The 20,865-nt window shown below is 35.5% G+C and overlaps 1 long non-coding RNA gene across 1 annotated transcript; it reads left to right on the forward strand.

Moving 5' to 3' along the window:
- Window positions 1–721: 721 nt before the first annotated feature.
- Window positions 722–4,777, forward strand: LOC307133938. The gene is made up of 2 exons (XR_013817502.1): window positions 722–1,215; window positions 4,007–4,777. It is a non-coding gene; the product is annotated as an uncharacterized lncRNA (long non-coding RNA).
- Window positions 4,778–20,865: the final 16,088 nt, after the last annotated feature.

Genomic DNA, 20,865 nt, shown 5'->3' on the forward strand with positions numbered 1-20,865 from the left:
CACACACATTGAAGAACAGAGTAAACATCCCCTCACACGTGTGGACAGCGTTCTGCTGCTATAACAGTGACAGCAAAAAATGGATGTCTCAAGCTCACCAGGTTGAAAACAAAGATGAGAGCTAACAGTGCACAGACCCTGGAGGAATTACAGAACTTTCTGAAGAGCAAATATAATAAAGATTACACACTGTTTAATGATGGCTGTTTGGATTTTTTAGAAGCAGATGTAAGTCAGCCTCAAGTAGCAGATGCTGATGCTTGTGATAAGCCAGATGACGAGGAACAATCATGGTGGTCCAAAATAAAAAATATACTAGCAGCAATTCGGGCCTGGTACTGTGGCTACTGAAGTGTTGACATGGAATAAAAGTGTATAACAGATTTCTTTCATTAACTTTGACCCTGTTATTTCTTTGACAACTACAAAGCCATACAAATAAATGCTTTCAAATCATGCAAAATGAAACTTGTCTCTAAAGCTTTATTTGTGTTGCTTTTGGTATAAAGACACTAGAATACAATAGAAATAGCTCACAAAAGACATATCAAATGGAAACACCAGCGCTTAGGTCAATTCTAAGTATAAATGTGGTATAAATATGACTATGTCGCAGGGCTTGTAGTGGAGTATCATGTGTGAAAGAACTCACACTCCAGCTCTATTTTTAAGGTCTGTGGGTTTTGATGTGTGAACATCAGTGTTAAAGATCATAATCTTTGCTGCTAAACTATTTAAGTGTGCAAGAACAGAGGCTGTTTGAACCGTGAGACTTTTTGTGGAACTAAAGTTTGCTTTCCAAAAGCATTTACGTTTCTACAACCACTTCGGCTTTATTTTTGTCAGTTATATTTCTGTGTAAACGGGAATATGCGTCTGTTTATCATAAGCGTCCTCGCTGTGATGCTGGCGTTGAGCTGTCCATTCGTCATGTCTGAAGTTCTAAAAACTTTTGATAATTGTAGGGAGTTTTTCTTTAGAGGACAGCCTCCGGTGATTCCTGGCATCCTGAATCCACGCTTGGAGGATAATCGTTACAAAAAAATCTGTCAAAAATATAGTTCCAAAGAAAAAAACTCCAAAAATGTAGGTTCAGGATATATGTATGCAACTCTCTATGACACAACAAATAGGATCCCTGTTTTCTCAGCTTACAAATATACGGGGAGAGGAAATTTCAAAAGACCAAATATTTCATGGATGGTTGAGCCTCAGGTGAGGATTTTCATAACTTGTTTTCTATGATTTAGAGAATGTCATGTTGTGCCAGAGTGTTACTGTACCGTATGTCTGCTATCATGTGATACATTTATACACACTGTACAGTAATCTATCATTTACTTTTTTTCTGTAAGTGTTTTACAGACACTTGCAGAAAAAAGTGCTTTACCTCCTTTCCTTTAAACTTTCTGTAGTTTTAGTTTTATGTCAGTTTATACATATGCCATTCAGTACTGATTTGACATCTAGTCTACCAATTTGGTGTCTTAAAGGGATGGTTCACACAACATAAAAAATGTCATTATTTAATTTAACTTCATTTTGTTCCAAACCCATATTCAGTTATTTTTCTGTGGAAATTAGAATTATGCAGTTTTTTTTATGCAACAGGTGAAAAGGCTGATCTGTCGAATTGTAGTGAATATAACAAGTCGAGTCAGACTATGTGTTGAAAACCATTTTGTGTTCCCAGTCAGAAATGATCAGCCTTTTATAAACTGCTTGTAAATAACTTGTTATTCTGACTGATTGATCGTATGCCTCATTGAGCTCAGCTTATGCACATCAGAGTGAAAAAAACATTATATATTGTGGGTATTTGTCGATAATATTTGTGGATAAATTTATTAATATTCAACAAAATATGTGTAAAAATTGCACTGTTTATTTGTTATCATAATTAACCAGGAAGTTTGTTTTGAAATGCTTTTATTTTCTACAAAAATGGAACACTCACACTTGTGTTGTTCCCGATCAAAAAGAACTTATAAATCTCTCGTTATGTTATATTATCTCCAAATATTTCTTTTAATCTCTTTGTCAACTTGTTTTCTTTCAGTTAGGGCAGGTTTTTAATTTATTTTTTGTAACTGATTGATCGTAGGCCTCATTGATCTGAGGATAAAGTAAATCTCTTTGAAAAAGAAAGCCTGCAATACTCAAAAAGTTTGTTTGTATACATGAACGTGCCCATGCACAGGTCAAAGGCCTTTAACTTTGTACAGTATATGTGCATATGCATGTTGAACATGCTTCTGAACACCAAATGTTTCTCTTATTTTCATTTTCAAAGGATGGTCATTTTGCAGCCTACAATCAGCCAGTTTAAAAAAAATAAATACAAAAACTGTCCTAATTGAAAGGAAAAAAGTGGACAAAAAGATTGAATCCAAAATGTGGTGATAATGAGAGATTTATAATATATTTTTTGTAGGCCGGTCATTTTTGACTGGTAACACCACAAGTGTGACTTTGTGTCATTTTGTACAAAATAAAAGCATTTCAAAACAAACTACCTAGGTAAACATTAGAGCACAGTACAGTAATTGTACATAATATTTTCAAATTTGATTTAATATTGCCAAAATAATGTTTTTTTGGTAATTGCTGTACATAAGCTCAGATAAAGGATGTAGAGTAAAGACAATTTTTGTAGGCCAGTCATTTTTGACTGGAAACAATACAAGTGTTATTGTTACACCTACAAAAATTGTCTTTACTCTATATTATCACCAAATATTGGACTCAATAATTTTGTCAATTTTTTTTCCTTTCAATTAGCACAGGTTTTGCATTTCTTTTTGCAGTCAAAAAAACTGGGGGGTCTCAAAAAAAATTTGGGGAAGTATTTATACCCTGGGTTAGTAAAGTCAGCAAGTTTTAGTCCAATGAGATAACGTTAACTAGCATTTTCGGGGAAAATAAAATCCTCTCTGGGTCAAAATGACCTGAACAACATGAGGGTTATTATTATTATTATTTTTTTTTTATCGTATTAAAGGATTAGTTCACTTCAAAATGAAAATGTCCTGATATGTTACTCACCCCCAACACATCCAAGATATTCATGTCTTTCTTTCTTCAATCAAAAAGAAATTACGTTTTTTTGAGGAAAACATTCCAGGATTTTTTTCCACATAATAGACTTTAATGGCAACCAACGGGTTGAAGGTCCAAATCAATGCAGTTTCAAAGGCTTCAAAGGGCTTCAATAGGGTCTTATCTAGTGAAATGATCTGTCATTTTCAAGAAAAATTTAAATGAATATACTTTGTAACCATAAATGCTTAACTTTGGTGTTCTGCATTTGCATGACGTATGTCGGAAAGATCACGGCCGTGACGTATACGACCCAGTGTTAAAACAAACGTGCAAAGATTAAATTAAACGCCCTTTAAAAAAAAAAGATAAAACAATGATTTTGGTCAGATGATTTTGAAGTTGGGAGTTTTTTGGCACTGGTACCTACATCACACATGACCTTTCCTACGTGATGACGTCATATGCTGTGAAGAAGCAGAACACCGAAGCCGAGCATTTGTGTTTAAAAAGTATATACATTTTTATTTTTGTCTTGAAAATGGCTGATGGTTTGGCTAGATAAGCCTCTGAAGCCCTTCCTTTGAAACTGCGTTGATTTGGACCTTCAACCGTTGGTTGCAATTTAAATCCATTATATGGAGAAAAATTCTGGAATGTTTTCCTTTAAAACGTAATTTCTTTTCGACTGAAGAAAGAAAGGCATGAACATCTTAAATGATATGGGGTGAGTAAAATATCAGGAAATTTTCATTTTGAAGTGAACTAATCCTTTACGAGCTTGACATATTCCATGGTTGTTCCGTGGAAATAACTCAATTGGGATTCTAACTTTTGTTTTACATGAAAACACAGGTTTGTAACGACATTATGGGGCATAAATGACCATTTTTTTCTATTCCATTAATTAGTAAGGTTCATCTCTTAGAGTTTAATGGCTGTTTCCCTTTCTTTTAAACTTCTGTAGCTCGATCCTGCTGTTGATGAGATGACTGTTCCATATGCAAACCAGGCCATCGATGAAGACTACTTTAATAACAGCTATAAAGTGAATCGCGGCCACTTGTTTCCCAGTAGTCATGCACCTGATGAAGTCACTGCTGAATCTACGTTCACAAGTACAAACATTGTGCCACAGAATATCAGCTTTAATAAAGGCAGTTGGAATCGCATGGAAAGGGAGACTAGTGACATCATGAATAAATATTGCTATGACAATAATAATAAAGTTTTAGCCCATGTGCTGACCGGAGCTATACCTGGAAACTATCACCTCAATAAGAAAGTGAACATTCCCTCTTACATGTGGATGGCATTCTGCTGTTACAACAGTACAGGAAAATCATGGATCTCTCAAGCTTATTGGGCCCTGAACAAAGAAGAAAAAGAAGATGAAGAGAAAACGATGACTAAAAAGAGTCTGCAGGAATTACAAAAATTCCTGCAGACAAATACAAAAAAAAAGAGTCAAAATTTGGTGAAAAATGTACAGCTGTTTGAGGGCAACTGTGCAAAAAAATTTAATTAAAATTCAACCCTCTATAAGCAGCATAAAGATTCAAAATCACTGAATTATGTTTATAGGATTAGAAGCCTGTCAATTGTCAAAAAAGTACATAAAAATTCTTATAAGCCATTTTTAGCATTTACATTTTTGATATATGTCTGAAATTCAGAGCCTGTTATAAATGGGACTGTGTGTAAACTATCTTTTCTCTAATAAAGCTTGTGCAAATGTTGGCATCTCAGAGTTATTTTACTGTCTAAAGGGAAATGAGGACTGGTGTAGTATCTATTGGTGGGGCGTAGAGTGGAAAGCGTACAGGTCCAGTAAAATCTCTCATCATAATCTCATGAGTTCAGACACACACAATCCATTTCACGGTAGTCTGGAACAGTTCAAAGATTATGATTTGTTGCCTATCACCAAGGAACAGATGAACCATAAATGATACCGTATCCTCCTGGGACCCAGAAAAAAAAGTGTTTTGAATTTAGTATTTTTTCATGTCATTACATTGTTTAGAGAATTTTTTTTTTTGAAAAATTATATTTTATTCATGTTATGATATGTCCTCTGTAGTTTTAAACAGACTCAGTTGTTTAAGAAATAGAATGAGATGAAATTGCATGTATAGGCAAAAACAATGGGATTTATTTTTAATTCACCAATAATTTTTTAGTTTCAGGAATTTTTTTAAACAAACTTTGTTTAAAGATGATTCTGAACTGTGGTATGAAAGATATAACAAAATGCACTAATATACCATTTTACTTTATTAAATATGTGGGTAAAATGTCCATACTTGGATTTTCCCATTGAAACAATGTATCTATACACTGCATCTAATTTGCATATTAATGTGTTCTTGGTGCAACATGTAATGAAAATAGAAGTGTAATAATGGGAGGAATAATTGGCAACATTTTCATAATAATATCTTATATTTAATAGGAATATTGATATGTAATGTATTTCCCAATTCACTTATGTCTCCAAAATGCCTGAAACACATGATCTAAGTCCTGGTGTTTTGTAACAGAAAGTAATATTTTGATTAGAAACCCGTTACATTTTCCTGAGATGTTGATTTATAACAAACAATCTGAAAATGAATCTGATTTAAATTATAATTACAAAATATTATTATATTTCCATAAGATTGCTAAACATTAATGTCAGCCATTTTGAAAGGCCAAGAAGAAGAAGTTGTCCTGGTGAAACCTCCAAACATTTGGTATCTCTGCAAAGCCCCGAATGTGCTCTTTACAGGACATCCAGACTGTGACATGTGACATGTATGATGTCAGAGAAATTCACTAAAATATAATGTCCATTACAGTGGACAAAAGCCTATGATTAAATATCCATTTCATGCTTTTAAGAGAATCAAAAAAATCTGTCAGATTTAAACATCTATATATGATCTACTACATTTGCAAATTTTAGTAACGTTTTCAGTCACAATACATGTCTACTTTTGAAAGCCTGTCACTGAAAAACAGGCATTTAGTCCCTTAAATGGTGTATAGTTACGACATACCAGTAGGAATTGACAGCTAACCAGCTTAACTACCATAGTACGATGCATCATTGAAGAAATCAACTAGCTAGTCACGACTGTTTCCCGAAACCATAATGTTGCAAATTTGCCATTCAACCACGTTGGTTAATAATGTCACGCAGCTGGTGGAGTTATAACTGCTTTTAATGAATCCGTTTAAGGTTGAATTAATGCTAGATTTTTTGCTATATATTATGAACATGGCATCTGAGGACTAATTCTAATTTAGCTTTTTTTCCAGAATCTGGTTGTTTTCGAGCGGGGCACAAATACCAGGTTGTGCCCTGCTCTCCCCTAGTGCAAGATACAAAAACACTAGCAATGTGTGGATATTGTTTGTCGTTTCACAGGTCGGAGGGTGTGAAAGAAACTTAATGCTCAAATTATGTGTGATACCATGACTCGGTTTCTCAGAAAGTGTGTGAGAGTTGAGTTCACAGAATTCTTTGTGAGTGTGTATGTATCACTTTTAAAGAAAAACGGCAGACGCTTGGTAAAGCAACTTACAAGAGATTATCATGCTGCGTAATGTGATAGGCAATTATTATCTGAATGGCAAAAAAGTCAAGTGTGCTGTTGTCTTCAAGTGCTGAGAATTGCACTATAGGGGAGAGCGGGGCACAAAAAAAATACACTTGTGGTTTAGAGTATTTATTATTTTCCCTCATTAAATGCACACAAGTCTAGTACAATTATGTGGTTTTGTTTCATTGTGTATACTTTTTTCTTGATTTACCCTGAAAGAATGGAAGTGAAATGTGACAAAATGCCCCATATGGTGTGGTACATTATAACATGTGAGAGGCACATTGTAACATGACCAGATGACAGCTTAAAATGTTATCTGATACGTATAATAAAAAATAACAAAAATCCAAGACAAACTAAAATATTTTGTCAATAAAATACAATTATTAACTTTTTCAAATAAAATAATGGTATTTTTTAATAATTAAAAATAAACTAATTTTTGAGTTTGACAACAAACACACCTCAAAATACAGCTATACAGCATAGTTAAAAAAATAATAATAATTAAGCATTTCTGAACATTAACTCTCAGTCTTTATTCACCTTTTTCTCATGGTTTCTCAAAAGAATTCATAAAAGTATAGAATATAATAGTGTAGTTCTAATAGGGGCTCATTGTAAATGAGGCATTGTAACACCCCAGCAGCGCAACTAGGATTTAAACCGCGGCTCGTGTCTTCTGATGGTTAGATCAGCATTAAATAACTATATCTCTATAAATATTATTATGTATGTATTGTATTGTGTACTTTTATATCAACTGTTAAATAACATATATAAGATTACAATAATATCAGATTTGTCTTATTTTAAATAAACAAAAAAAAACAGAGATGAAAAATAAACTTAAGTAAGAAATGTACTTTTGCTATGGTTAAATAAATGTTCAGTAATATCTTCCAAAGATTTCTTAATTTTGGCACAATTTTTTTCTCTAAATAATGTTGATATGGCAACTAGTAAATGCACTAAGTTTCGTCATCCTGGCATGTGTGGAAAGTGTTAAACCATGCGTGTTACAACTAACCCAGTGTTAGGTTGTGCCCCGCTCTCCCATAGTGCAAGACACAAAAATGTGTGTGGATATTTTTGTCGTTTCACAGGTCAGAGGGTGTGAAAGAACTTAATGCTCAAATTATGTGTGATACCATGACATCATTTCTTTTCTCAGAAAGTGTGTGCGACTTGTGTGTATGTGTGAATGTGTGTGTATCACTTAAAGAAAAAACATAGTTTCTACTGCATTGAGGCAGTGAAGATTTGAAGTGAAGATGCGTCTGTTTATCGTGAACGTCTCTGTGCTGCTGGTGCTGGGTTTTTCATGCACCACGTCTAAACTTGTAGACAAATTCAGTAAATGCAGTGACTTTTTTTTTAAAGGAAAGCCTCCAGTTATCCCTGGCATTCTGAAGGATTCGGCTGCACAGGATAACTGTTACAAAATAATCTGTCAAAAATATAAGGGAAGTGTAAGGTTTGCAACACTCTACGATACAACAAAGAAGATCCCTCTTTTCTCAGCTTACAAATTCACCGGACCACCTGAGGAGATTACTATTAGGATTCCCTGGATGATCGAGTCGCAGGTGATGTTTCTTATAGTGTTTTTTATTATTGAAAAATGTAGCATGACAGTGCTTCATATATCTGCAGTCCAGGGCCTAGTTGTTCAAACTCATCAGATTAGATCAAATGAGAATGGGTTGTTCAAAAGAAAAAAAGGATTCTGAAATCAAATTAGATCACAATGTAATCCAATCTTGGTTTTGATCTGGATCAAACCTTCAGTAGGATTGGGATAACTTTAATCCAAAACAAATCAGGGTTATCCTGAAGCTCGTTCTTAGTAGCCTACGTCGTTAACTCGTCGATAACCAGTTAGCTGGATTTGATTGTTGACGATTTGGAATGATCTTGGATTGTTTGGTTTGTCGACACTCATCCTGGAGTTGCTTAAACCAGTTGGGAGAAGGCTTATTTAATGTAAACAGGATTAGATTGCATCTTTTTAAGCGAAGGTGATACTTAAAATCTGTCCCAACCACTGCTACTTTATTACAGTTCCATACTGAACCGGGGGCAATTAATTTGAAAATAATATTTATATCGATCAGTGGTGATAGAAATTATGGGAGTGGCTTGGAAAAACTGGATAGTATGGAAATACTTTGGATACAGAAAAATAACGTGGTGTTGTCCTGGAGGATAAGCTATCAAAGTTGCAAAAAATGTTGATGCAAATGAGGAAACGCATAGAACATGTTCGGGAACACCATCCGTCTGTGCAGATAAATGTAGGTGAACCCACCAAATCAAATTATTGGGAATCATGTGGGGAAAAAAAATGTTTGCACATTTAATTTATCTATTTATAAAGGTCCAGAAATTTGTCAAGTTTTTCGTCAGGTGTCTTTTTAAATTATATGATGTCACTACGTTACTGTCTTGACGCCGGCCAATCGCTGCAGTGCTGATCCCGTGCAGTGATCTCAGACAACTTAATCCAGATATTTTAATCCAATCCACAAATTTGTTTGAAGAACCAAATTAACCAGATAACAGTTATCACGATTAGAAGATCTGGGATCTGTCAAATCATCTCACATGTATTAAGTGAGGTATGAAGAACTGACCCCAGATCAGGGTGGATTTTGGGAACAAAATGTAATGAAACTTTAAATTTGGTCAAATAATACAATGTTAGACTCATGTAGTATAGCTATTTATTTATATTTTTGCACTTAATTTTGGTTTAAACGTTACAGTGATAAAGTAGATCAAGTACACATTCAAGTACAAAATTCTCGAATCTGATTGGTTGACGGACATTCTAAAGCCACAATGACGCTGACCAAGCAAATAAATATAGTAAACAATAGGATCAAAACGACAAAATTACATTTTATTATGCATGGAAAGCACACTCTCTTTCTCACGCTCTCTCTCGCACTCAAACGCACACACACATATATGTACAGTATGGACACACACTGGCATAGTAATATGTTGTCAGCGATGCTCTGGTTATTTTATCAGTAAAATAGTTTAACAACTTAAAAGCTACATGATATTTCTCACCAGTGAGGTAATAACCTCACATTTTCATTATTAGGCACTGCTGCTGAACACTGTTGGGAGATGTTTTGGAATTAGCAACGGAGGCTTGAAATTAGTCCTACACACGAGCGTTTTGAGGACAAAAACCTGACAAATGTCTTAAAATACATCATCTTAACAATGTTTTGAGGTGTGGTAACAATAGTAGGCCTATAAGTGGAATAATTGACTTGGGCCCTTTAATTATTGCATAATAATAATGCACACCCGAGGTGTTACTCCGCTTTGCGTCATGGATGCATTTGTTGCGGGTCAGATGAGTACCTAAAGGGACAGAGATGGGAGGAAAAATTATCTTTCAATGTTTTTGTGTTCTCTCACAAATGTTTTTTTTTTTTTTTGTTAGAGAATGCAAGCTTTTTTTTTCATTACCACTTCCCTTTAGGGGCTCCATAGGGGTCTGACTCTTTAAAGGTGAATGTTTGCATCACTTTATTGTGCTGTTTTCTTTCTTTTAAAATAAAAACACTTAAAGTGATCCTCACATGGACTATTCTACCTGTTGTTCTTTACATAGCTATGAGATAGGCCTACATTTAGAGCATTGGCAATCCTGAAAAAAGTGTGAATCTGGATCAGGGTGATCCAATCCAATTTTGGGTTGAAAACATAGCATAAAAGTAGGACAGATTACCTGATCCTTGTTAGCACAACCTGGGATTTCCAAATCCAGATTGTTCTAATCCAAACTAAACTTTTTTGAACAACTTGGCCCAGTAGTTAATTTACTTCTTTGTTAATCAAGTTTATTATTTTGTAAAGTTCTTATTGTTCAATTAACGGTTTCTCTTTCAATTATTTGTCCTATAGCTTGAATCTTCAAGTGCTGAGGTTCGTGTGCCATTCGTCAATCAGGCTACCTATGGAGACTACCACAAAAACTCACAAAATGTGCACCCCGGTCAGCTGTTTCCAGTCTGTCATGCGGCTGATAAAGAAACTGCTAAATCTACATTCACACTCACCAACAGCGTTCCACTGAAGAACAAATCAAGTACTGGTAAATGGAACATCACTGAACAAGAGACTAGAGCAAATATGAGCAAATACTGTCGTGACCCTAAAAACACCAAAGAAGTCTTAGCCTATGTTTTGACAGGAGCTTTACCTGGTAATGAGGCAATAAATAAAACAAAAGTGAACATTCCCTCTTACATGTGGACAGCATTTTGCTGCTATAATATTAGTAAAAGGTCATGGGTCTCCAAAGCTAACTGGGCCCTAAACAAAGCACAAGATGAAGGGGGTAGCGGGACCGTGGAAAAATTGCAAATATTCTTGAATAAAAAATGGGGGAAACAAGTAAAGTTGTTTAATGACTGTCAGTAATTTTAATATAACCAGATAACAGCCTTCTTCAGTCAAAGCAGAATAGCATCACATTATCATTTCATCTGTTTTTAGGTTTAGAGGTTTCTGCCAAGGGGACTTTGAGCTCTTATAAACCTATCCTAAATGTTGTTTTAGAAAACTTTAAGTACTATTCTAGCAAATGTGTCTTAAATTAGTGTGTAAATGATTTTTTTTTTCTATAAAGGGGACCTATTATGCCCTCTTTTTTTACAAGGTTTAAAATATGTTTTAGGTGTCTCAAGAATGTGTCTGTGAAGTTTCAGCTTAAAATACCCAACAGATTATGTATTATAATGTAAATGCCCATTTTTGAGTGGAAGGAAAAGCATACAGTTTCCGTGCATGTATCTTTAAATGCAAATGAGTTGTTGCTCCCACTTTGCAGAAGAAGGCGGAGCCTTTACAGCTCATACCTCGGATACTCTGCCATAAACTAAAACATCTGTTTGGTTTTGATTATCATCTCTATTGCGGACACGCTCACGTGACTGCAGTTCTTCATCATCATGAAAGTTTATTATTGACATGCGTTTTAAAGCCATATCAGTTTAAACATCTGGTATATGGTTTTCTGAGCGCACACATCCGAAGCACGTGCACAGAAAGCTGATGTCAGATGGCGCGTCCCATGAGTATTAAGCTAAGTTCTCTTTCACGTCTTATTGCGCTTAAACTGTCGAATACACACAAGGTTATGACAAAAACACACAAAGTTCACATAACTCAGTTATGTCTGTGACCATAAACTGCAAGTAAATAAATGGCATGTGTATATTAGATCTGTGTATTAAAGTGAGAGCAGTGTAATATACAGTACCTACCACTATATATAGTTAATATGAATCAAACAACAAAAGAAAAATAGAAAATTACTCACTTCTCTTGATTGAATAACTTTAGTAGCTTTAATAAGAATACATTTCTTACTTGAATGTTGCTGTTGAAATCTCTGGTGAGGAGATAAACATGGCGGACTGTGTACAGCTCACTCAGGGCGGGGTCTATGCTAATAGGGCAGAGTCTGTAAGCGTTTGTGGGCGGGGCCTGTGCAAAGTGTCACATTGAGTTATTCTTAGACACTGCTCATGATTTAACATTTTTCAATGTACATTTATGAAATGCACTTTCTGTAAAGCTGCTTTGAAACAATGTGTATTGTGAAAAGCGCTATACAAATAAATTTGAATTGAATTGAATTGAATTTATGGGGATCAACAAAAGAGGAGTGGGTGGATTTTTACATGTTGTGTACACACATTCCTGACACACATTTATGTTCAAACACCATGAAAAAGTCAATTTTATATACATTTTACATAGGTCCCCTTTAATAAAGCTTGCAATAGCATAGCAGAAACAATGTTATTTAAAAATGTTTTATATTTGTATGCAAAGCTTTTTTAAATATTTGATATGAAATTTAAAGGAGCTTCAACAGTGTCCTGTATGTGACATGATAATCTATTAAGTGTTTAAAACTGAAATATTGCAATTATCCATTAAGAAATGTATCTCTGATCATGTTATATTGAATTGTGTGTAAGCTGTATCTACTCTAATAAAACGTGTGCAAATGTTCACATATCGGAGTCATCTCATATTTTTAGTAATTTTTTTCCTACTATGGTAGTCAGTGGTTGCTCTTTCTGCTTGGTTACAAACATTCTTCAAAATATATTCTGTGTTCAGCAAAACAAAGAAACTCGTACAGGTCTAGATAAACTTGTAAATGATTGACAGAATTTTCCTTTTTGGGTGAACTATCCCTTTAGGCTCTTGCCTTGTCTTTAAACTTTCTGGTCCCCACAGATGTCAGAACATGTTTTAAATTTGCAGACGTTATCTTAGATAAAAAAAGAACATACTGCATAAGAGGCAATTATTAAACTGGCAAAATAAATAAACAATAAAAAACTCAAGCATACTATAGTGTCAAAATCTCTAATTTTCATCATGTTTTGCTCCAAAATCACAATATATACATCAGTCCGAAATAACTATTGTGGTCCCATTTGAGACAGAAAATATATATTATTTTATAAAATTCTATTTGATAGGCGATCAACATGTTGATTAGCATTTCATTAAAGATAGCCTAAACATCATTCTAATTAAAATACCCAATATGGTTTGAAAATCATAGATAAACACAGATATATATAATCGAAATTGAGTGTTTATTGTCTTCATGTTTCACCAGAAACGTCTCTATCTGCATGTTATTCAGCTGTAGCCATATCTGATTTCCATATAAGGGATTTCCTGGAATGTCATAAGTTTAATACTTCTATTAAATATTATAAATACTTCTATAAAAATATTCTATGAGCTACGTAATTTTTTTATGTCATCAATGACATCTTATTTAAAAGTAATCAAAATAAAATTTACTGTTATTCCTTGTGGGTGTAAAATACTGTAATTTCTTTCTTTCTTTGAAATCTAACGGTTACGAAACATAGCTTATTGACATTCAACAGTTGACAATCAAGCTATCCAAATTTGCTAACGATGTGGGAACACAACCTCAATGAACTTTCAAAAGGGTGAAACAACAGTACCTTTACCCTCCGCAGTAACGTAGTTGGTTGGGAGGATGACGTGAAGAAGTGACCTGACCTCGTATAACGTACAGTAGCATTTTTAGCTATTTTCTAGATTCAGTAGCCTGTGATGGTGAGGCGATGAGCAATTTGAAAAGCTCAGAGGCATATCAGTATCTGTTGGAAACGATCTAAAAGCGGACATTGAGCCGAGTCTGAGCCTACACGTATCCCATCACAAGGCATGGGTGCTAGCATCAGTGCCAGGTGAAGTAAAGACAGCAGGTTGTACATGTATTGCAGGACCAGGACGCTGTTTTGGTCATGCAGCAGCTTTTGTGGAAGGTCAGTAAAGTAAGGACAAATAGGACAAAAAACATGAAAATTGTATTGTTTATTGTATTGTGATATACTAAACTGAAATGTTTAGTGTGTGTCATTCATGTTGCATATGTTGCTTCACAGTAACCTTCACTTAACCCTTGTGGCACCATCTGAAAAAAAAAAGAAAAAAAAGTAAAAATTATAATTTTGAAACCTTGCCAACGAAAAACACTTAAGCTGCATCCGAAATCGAATACTTCTCCACTATATAGTATGCGAAAAACAGTACGCCAACAGAGTATCCAAATTCATAGTATTCAAAAAACAGTAGGCGAAAATTACCCGGAAGACCTACTACTTCCGGCGAGATTCTGAAGTGCGCATACGATGGACACTTTACTATCCCATGAGGCCACGGGAGACGATTTATGAATGGAGGTGAAGGTCACAACTGACGCTGGTAGGTCACATGATCATGACAACATGGCAGATGTAGTACGTCAGGATTACATTCATACTACATTCCTTCATTCATACTATATAAAACGTACTTTTTTAACGGTTGCGAAGTTCGTTCAAATTCAAATGTAGTACCTACTCACATAGTACGCAATTTCGGACGCAGCCTAAGCCTCTTCACTAACTAGCACACAAAATACCATTGGTATACTACTTCCGCCGCCTCACCTGAAGTTGTACCCACGTTCTTTTTTACAATAGCGCCCTCCGGAAATAGGTGGATAGCACTGGATAAAAACTGATCGGTGAGTAGATTCAAACTAATTTAAACACCTCTGATTGGCCAGGCCATCACATTCAAGAGATCAACAACTATGTCTGTGATTGGCTGCATTGCTCACCATTGCAAAAACACATTTTAAATAGATACATTTGACGTTCTCCAGAGCGCAAACACAAATCTGTTTCGCTAATATGTTATTAAAGTATCAACTGAGGGTGCTTTTGCTTGCGTTTGAGGGTGCCTAGCATCCCTGTAGAACCGGGCCTGCAATCAACTAACCAATGGAAGCTTCAGCTTAAGTTCTGCCAGGAAGACTTAATCACTTCGTCACTTATTAACTTAATCTCTATCCAATCACGTCTTCATATTTTCTGTATAAAGGTCGTACTTACACATGTTTGAGTTCGCAGATGCCGATGCGACAACCTCCACCCTCCCCACCACCACCAGGATGGTTCCGTCCATACCTCAAAAGGGGGGTCGGCTGCGCCCCTGCCTTCATCTTCAGGCAGGAATATGCTGATCCGCTACCCTCGGATTATAAACTATGGACGGGGCCTATGCCAAAACTTTATTATGCTTGCTGGGCTGTCAATAAATGTATGCTTCATTCATCATTCTATCTCCCGAGTCTTTCTGGTAGAACTTACGTTTCTGTGGTAACCTACAGCTCCTGCACTGGGATTCAAGCAGCTGCAGCTTGTTTAAGGTAATTGCGTTGAAGCAGGGGCGTAGCCAGAACGTTTTTTCAGGGGTGGCCAGGTAAGACCGAGTGATTTTATTGGGGTGGCCAAATTCTTTTTACCACTGACTGTGACTTGCTGTACCAAAGCAAATTCTACAGAAATTATAGATCACAAACAAACAAAAATAATTTAAAATTGTCAATTTATTTACAATGTCATACAAAATAAGGAAAATATTCATGCTGATAATTTTATGGGAAAAAAGACAAAAAGCTTAAAGAAAAAAAAAAAAAAAATTCACACAGTCTTTCCCTGCTTTGTCTGTATTCTCAAAAGTGTTATGCTTATTGTCCTTTGCTAACCAAAAATTTGTCCTAAGAAAACAGATATTAAGTAACATTACAAAAATAGAAAAGTTACAAAATTGAAACAACATAGAAGTTTGTAAAAAAAAAAGAAACTATAGCCTTGCAATGGCCAATCAGAGGTGTTGAAGTTAGAATGCACTCACCGCTGGAGTTTTTGTCCAGTGCCGAGTTCTGCACATGCGCTAATACTCTCTAAGTGTAGACATATTTCAGCTTCACTGATTAATATAACAGAACTTTGTGAGATCACGTTCATTGAATGAGTGACAGCTTTTAGTGATTATAAAGGGATCGCTCTTTGCATGCTGTCTAGACGATAAAAATATTATTAACAGGCCTATGACATATTCAGAATTTGAATAATATTCTATTCTTGAAAATATTTTTGTATCGAAATCAGGCTAATATAAACGTCAGGAAAACAGGATTCCTGGGTGCATTTCAATATCCATGGATCTCTGGATATTTGGTAAGTTGTAAGGAACACTATATCATGTCCAAACCTTTAGGTTAAACTGATAACCGTTTTTTTTTCCGGCGGGAAATTGTCGGCGATGCATACATTTGTTTCTGCTACACAGGAAAAATTATGGAGTAGTTTTTCCAGAGTGATTATGTTTTTCCTCAAAAATAGTTGTTTTTGCTCTATTTTGAGTGTAAAGAGTAAAGTGTGTCAGTAGAGTGGGAGCAAAATTACAGAGTGACTCCTTGACTCAGTGAACTGAGTGAACTGTGACTCCTCCCCAAAAGTTTCTCCTCCAAAGTTTCGTTCCGCCATTACGGTTCACCACGGCCATCGTGTAGACGGGAAGGCGCGTTTTTGCTGAATATCAAAGTAAGTACAGTTTCAAAGTCTTAGTATTCATTTTCATAATATTTGCCTCTGTTTTGTGTTTAGATCATTTTGTCAAGTTTAATTACAGAGCTTCCTCAACTTTTATGCGAAGTTGCTTAGTGCTCGACCGAAGTTTTGCTAGCTAAGTTAACGTTAACTTAAATAGGGAAAATCACTAACGTTAACTTAATCACTTGTGGTGCACCTAAATGTTTAGCTTACCAGCCTTTTAGCTTAATTGAATGTACTTCGCAGTGGACGCAAACGCAGCCGTAACCTAACGTTAGTGTTTAACGTTAAGCGATCACATTTTAGGTCTCAAGATAGAATTGAGTTAGGCAAAGTCATCTTTAAAAGAAAATAACTAACATTATCGTCACACAAACATAAATTGACACCTTTGAAACTTGTTAACTTATCAAATGTCCGTCCATTAAACTATTGTGACGAACGCTAGTTGTGCACCACATGTATTTGACTCTGTAAAGAGTTAGGCATAAATTAACGTTAGGATTGCTGGGGGGGCGGGGGGCATTTTGATGTTGATGAGCATAGAGCACCATGCCTTAAAATAATTATTAGACAGTTATTACAAATTAAAAACTTTCTAGTGAACAAAGATAATTCATGTTGTGTTGTAGTGCATTAATTCCTGATCGGTAACACTTTAGAATACTGTTCCGTCGTTAATGAATAACTGCACAGGAACAAACTAGTAATGCATTATTAACATTCTTGTAAACCAGTTACTAACAAGAAGCTCTGATTAGTGATTGTAAGTAACAGCGCTCAGCTTAATGTGATAGTTCACTATTAGCTAATAAGCGACTATTTTTTTCATACCTCCCGGATAACTGCTAAGAACTACTGAGTACAGGTTATAATTAATGTGAACAATGCATAATGTGTAATAAGGTAATGGAGTAACCCACTAGTAATGACTAGAGATGATAACCAAATACTTCAGAAGGAATCACTAATTATTTGGATCAGTATTCTTAAGTGAAAAGCATGATAGCGCCTTAGTAATTACTGAACTTATTGAAGTTTAAGTTTTGAATAATAATTCCATTCAATGGATTTAGTAACACTAGTGGGTTACTATTAATATTATACATTTTTCACAGTATAATGTACACAGTAGTTCTCTGGGATGAAAAAAAGTAGTTACTGATTAGCTAATAGTGAACTACAACATTCAACTGAGTGCTGTTACTTAATTCATTTATCAGAATGTCTTGTTATTTAATAGTAGTTACTAGAATGGTAATAGTGCGTTACTAATTTGTGAGTAATTATTCATTGCAGGCAGCCGAGCACAGTATTCTAGAGTGTTACTGAATGTTCTCTTGTTCATCTGACTGAGTGTTATCACCATATATGTTTAATTTTGTCTTTTTGGTTCCTTTAGGATGCAAACCAACAACGTTGTCAGAGTGAAGTTCAAAGATAGCAAGAAATATATTTTTTCTCCAACACCTTTTACATTTCAGAAGTTTTTGGAATGTGGTGAGAGATAACAAACTTTAACATTGTTAATATCCCTAATACTTTTTCCTCTGAAAATTATTTTTTTAATAGTAATATAATAAGTGTATGATTGTATCTTATGGGGTAGGCCTATACAAATAACTGTTTTAGTTTGTTCCTTTGGCATTACTGGCCTTTGTTAATTTGCCAATGGTTTGTCTTCCTTCAGCTGCCAAGAAATTTGATCTTCCTACAATGGATGTTAAAGTCTTTGATGACTCGAATACAGAAGTTGACGAGGAAGCATTTGAATATCTGCTGACACGACCAGACCTTGGTGTCCTTGAAATTTTGATCCCAGGCACAGCAAGTCTTGATGGTAAATTGATTGACATGCTTGTCGAGCGTTGTTTATTCTTAGCAATATTCACCAATTTGCATATGCTAATGTGTATATTGGACTAATTCTCAATATCTGTATAACATGCTATCAAAGTAGTATGAACAGATAATAAGACCATTCATATGGTTTATATTGAAGATTCTTTAAGCTCAAGCTCATACTTAGAAGATACTGAGGCCACGTCAGAGTCTGATGACACAGCAATGTTGATTAGAAGTCCTGGTGAAAAAAATCTAAATGAGGAACGTCGTCTTGCCCAAGTAAGGATTATCTTGCCTCTGACTTACATCTATATAGAATGACTTAAATAGTAAAGATATTTGGAACTATATATGCTTATTGGTTGTTAATTTCTCATTTCTGCTCAATATTACATCATTTCTCCCCTCCAGTTGATTGAAGATATCCTAAAGAGCAGCCCTGGAGGCGAGAAGGTCATAAATGAATACGCTCGCACTAAAAGTCTGTCGGATTGCAAAAGACGTGACATGGTGAAAATCTTGGTAGCACATTTGACAAGTAAACATGGGTAGGTTGTTCATACAGTAATTTGTAAATGATATTTATGATGTTATGGGTTGTAATTGGTTTGTGTGTGTAGAACAAGCCCTTCCCGACGTTTGAAGGAAGAATATGCAAAGGGAATTATCTCCCTATTCCCATACTTGGCTGACCCCAGGAGCAAGCTTGGTTATGTAAGTAACTTTTGCCTCTAAGGTGTTTTGTAAAGATTATCTGCATTATAATTGATATAGCATTTATTTCCTTAGTCATGTAAATGTATAACTACCAGGTCTGTATTGTTCTGGTCATAGGAGCATTATTACAATGCAGAAGATTGAAGTGGATATTTGTCGTGGAGAATAAAAACTCTGCAGAAAGAAGCATCAGAGGGACGGATGAAACGCCCACGGCAACCACAAACAGGTGCAATATTTGATGTTTAGTCAGTGCTTTTATTAGCTTGGCTGCAAGGCTTGATTAACCTTTTTTCAGATTAACTTAAAACTTGCTTATTTTACTCATCTTAACATTTGTGACTTTCTTTGAAGTATTCTTTTGTTCCAAATTGGTCTGTCATTAAATCATATTGTGAATTAGGTCAACATAGTGTTACGTAGAATCTCTACATATGCATGTTTTCCATGTTATTTCATGTCATGTATCTAGTTTTGGTATGCATGTGTTGTGCTTTGGAAAGAAAAGGAACTACAAATGTGGTTTTCATATTGTCTTAAACACATTCAGGTGGGCCAACTGCTGACAGGGATCCCTACAAAGCTGGTAGCTGGTTGAACGATGAACGCCAGTGTCAGGAAGCAATCGCCCTGATGAAGCATACTTCTGATGAGGCAGTGGTAAAAGAAAAGATGAGGTTAACACTGGCCTATCGCCAGAAGATGCTGCACGACCCTAAAGAGTCATCTGATATTCTATCTAGTTTCCCACGGTTCCTGGATATACCAGGCTTGGTATGTGAGACTTCAAGTGCTATTGTTGTTCTGCAGTAACACAGACTTGTTAGGTAAACAAAGTGAGCTCTTACTGTGGTACCTGCTTTAATTATTTTTGGCATTTTGTACAGATCGAGCAAGATTTTGGGCTTCTAATTGGTGATGCGACCTCTGCAAAGTTGTTGGAGAAGTGGTCTACCAACCTGAAACCAAAGGTTATTGCACAGTGCCGTGGCCTCACACAGACTAGTGAGCTCCAAGACCTCATCCAAAATGCTGAAGCCACTGAAGTTGAAGAAGGTAACTACATTGTGCTATTCCTTAAATTATTTAAGAGGAAGTTTATTCAGATCTATAGATTTTCAATTGTGGTCACAACTTTACCCATTAGACATGCGTGATTCATAAACAACACAGACTTGCAATGGGTAAACTGTCAGAATGATATTATTTTTTCTGTGTCTTCAGGTTGGGACAGCGACATGTCTTCCATTCTGATGCTGGTTCACCTTTTGCCACCCTCAAGTCAAGGCCGCAAAAGACCGGGAAAGATCTCAGCTAGACAAGCATGTGATCGTCTTGTGAAATTCATCAAGGTGATGCTACTGATGAAGCAGATTAAATGACACCAGTTGTTACAGTTCATAATGTTGTTACTGTGTGACCTTGAACTTGCTTATTTCTTAGACAGGTACTTAAAGATCCATATCTTCCAAATTGTTGTTCTTGTGCTATTCTTTTCTACTTAGTAACAATCTGTTGGAAGTATGTAATAGAGAAACTTTGGTGGAAGACATCACTGTATCTGTATTCATGCTGTATGCTAACTGTTACTCACATTGGCAATAATGTGTTTTCATTCTTTCACAGACTGGCACCAGTATCCAAGGGCACTTGGATAGCATTGGAGAGAGTCTTCAGCCATATCTACTTGC

The sequence above is a fragment of the Gobio gobio genome, assembly GCF_949357685.1.
Source record: "Gobio gobio genome assembly, chromosome: 11".
Lineage (NCBI taxonomy): Eukaryota > Metazoa > Chordata > Actinopteri > Cypriniformes > Gobionidae > Gobio > Gobio gobio.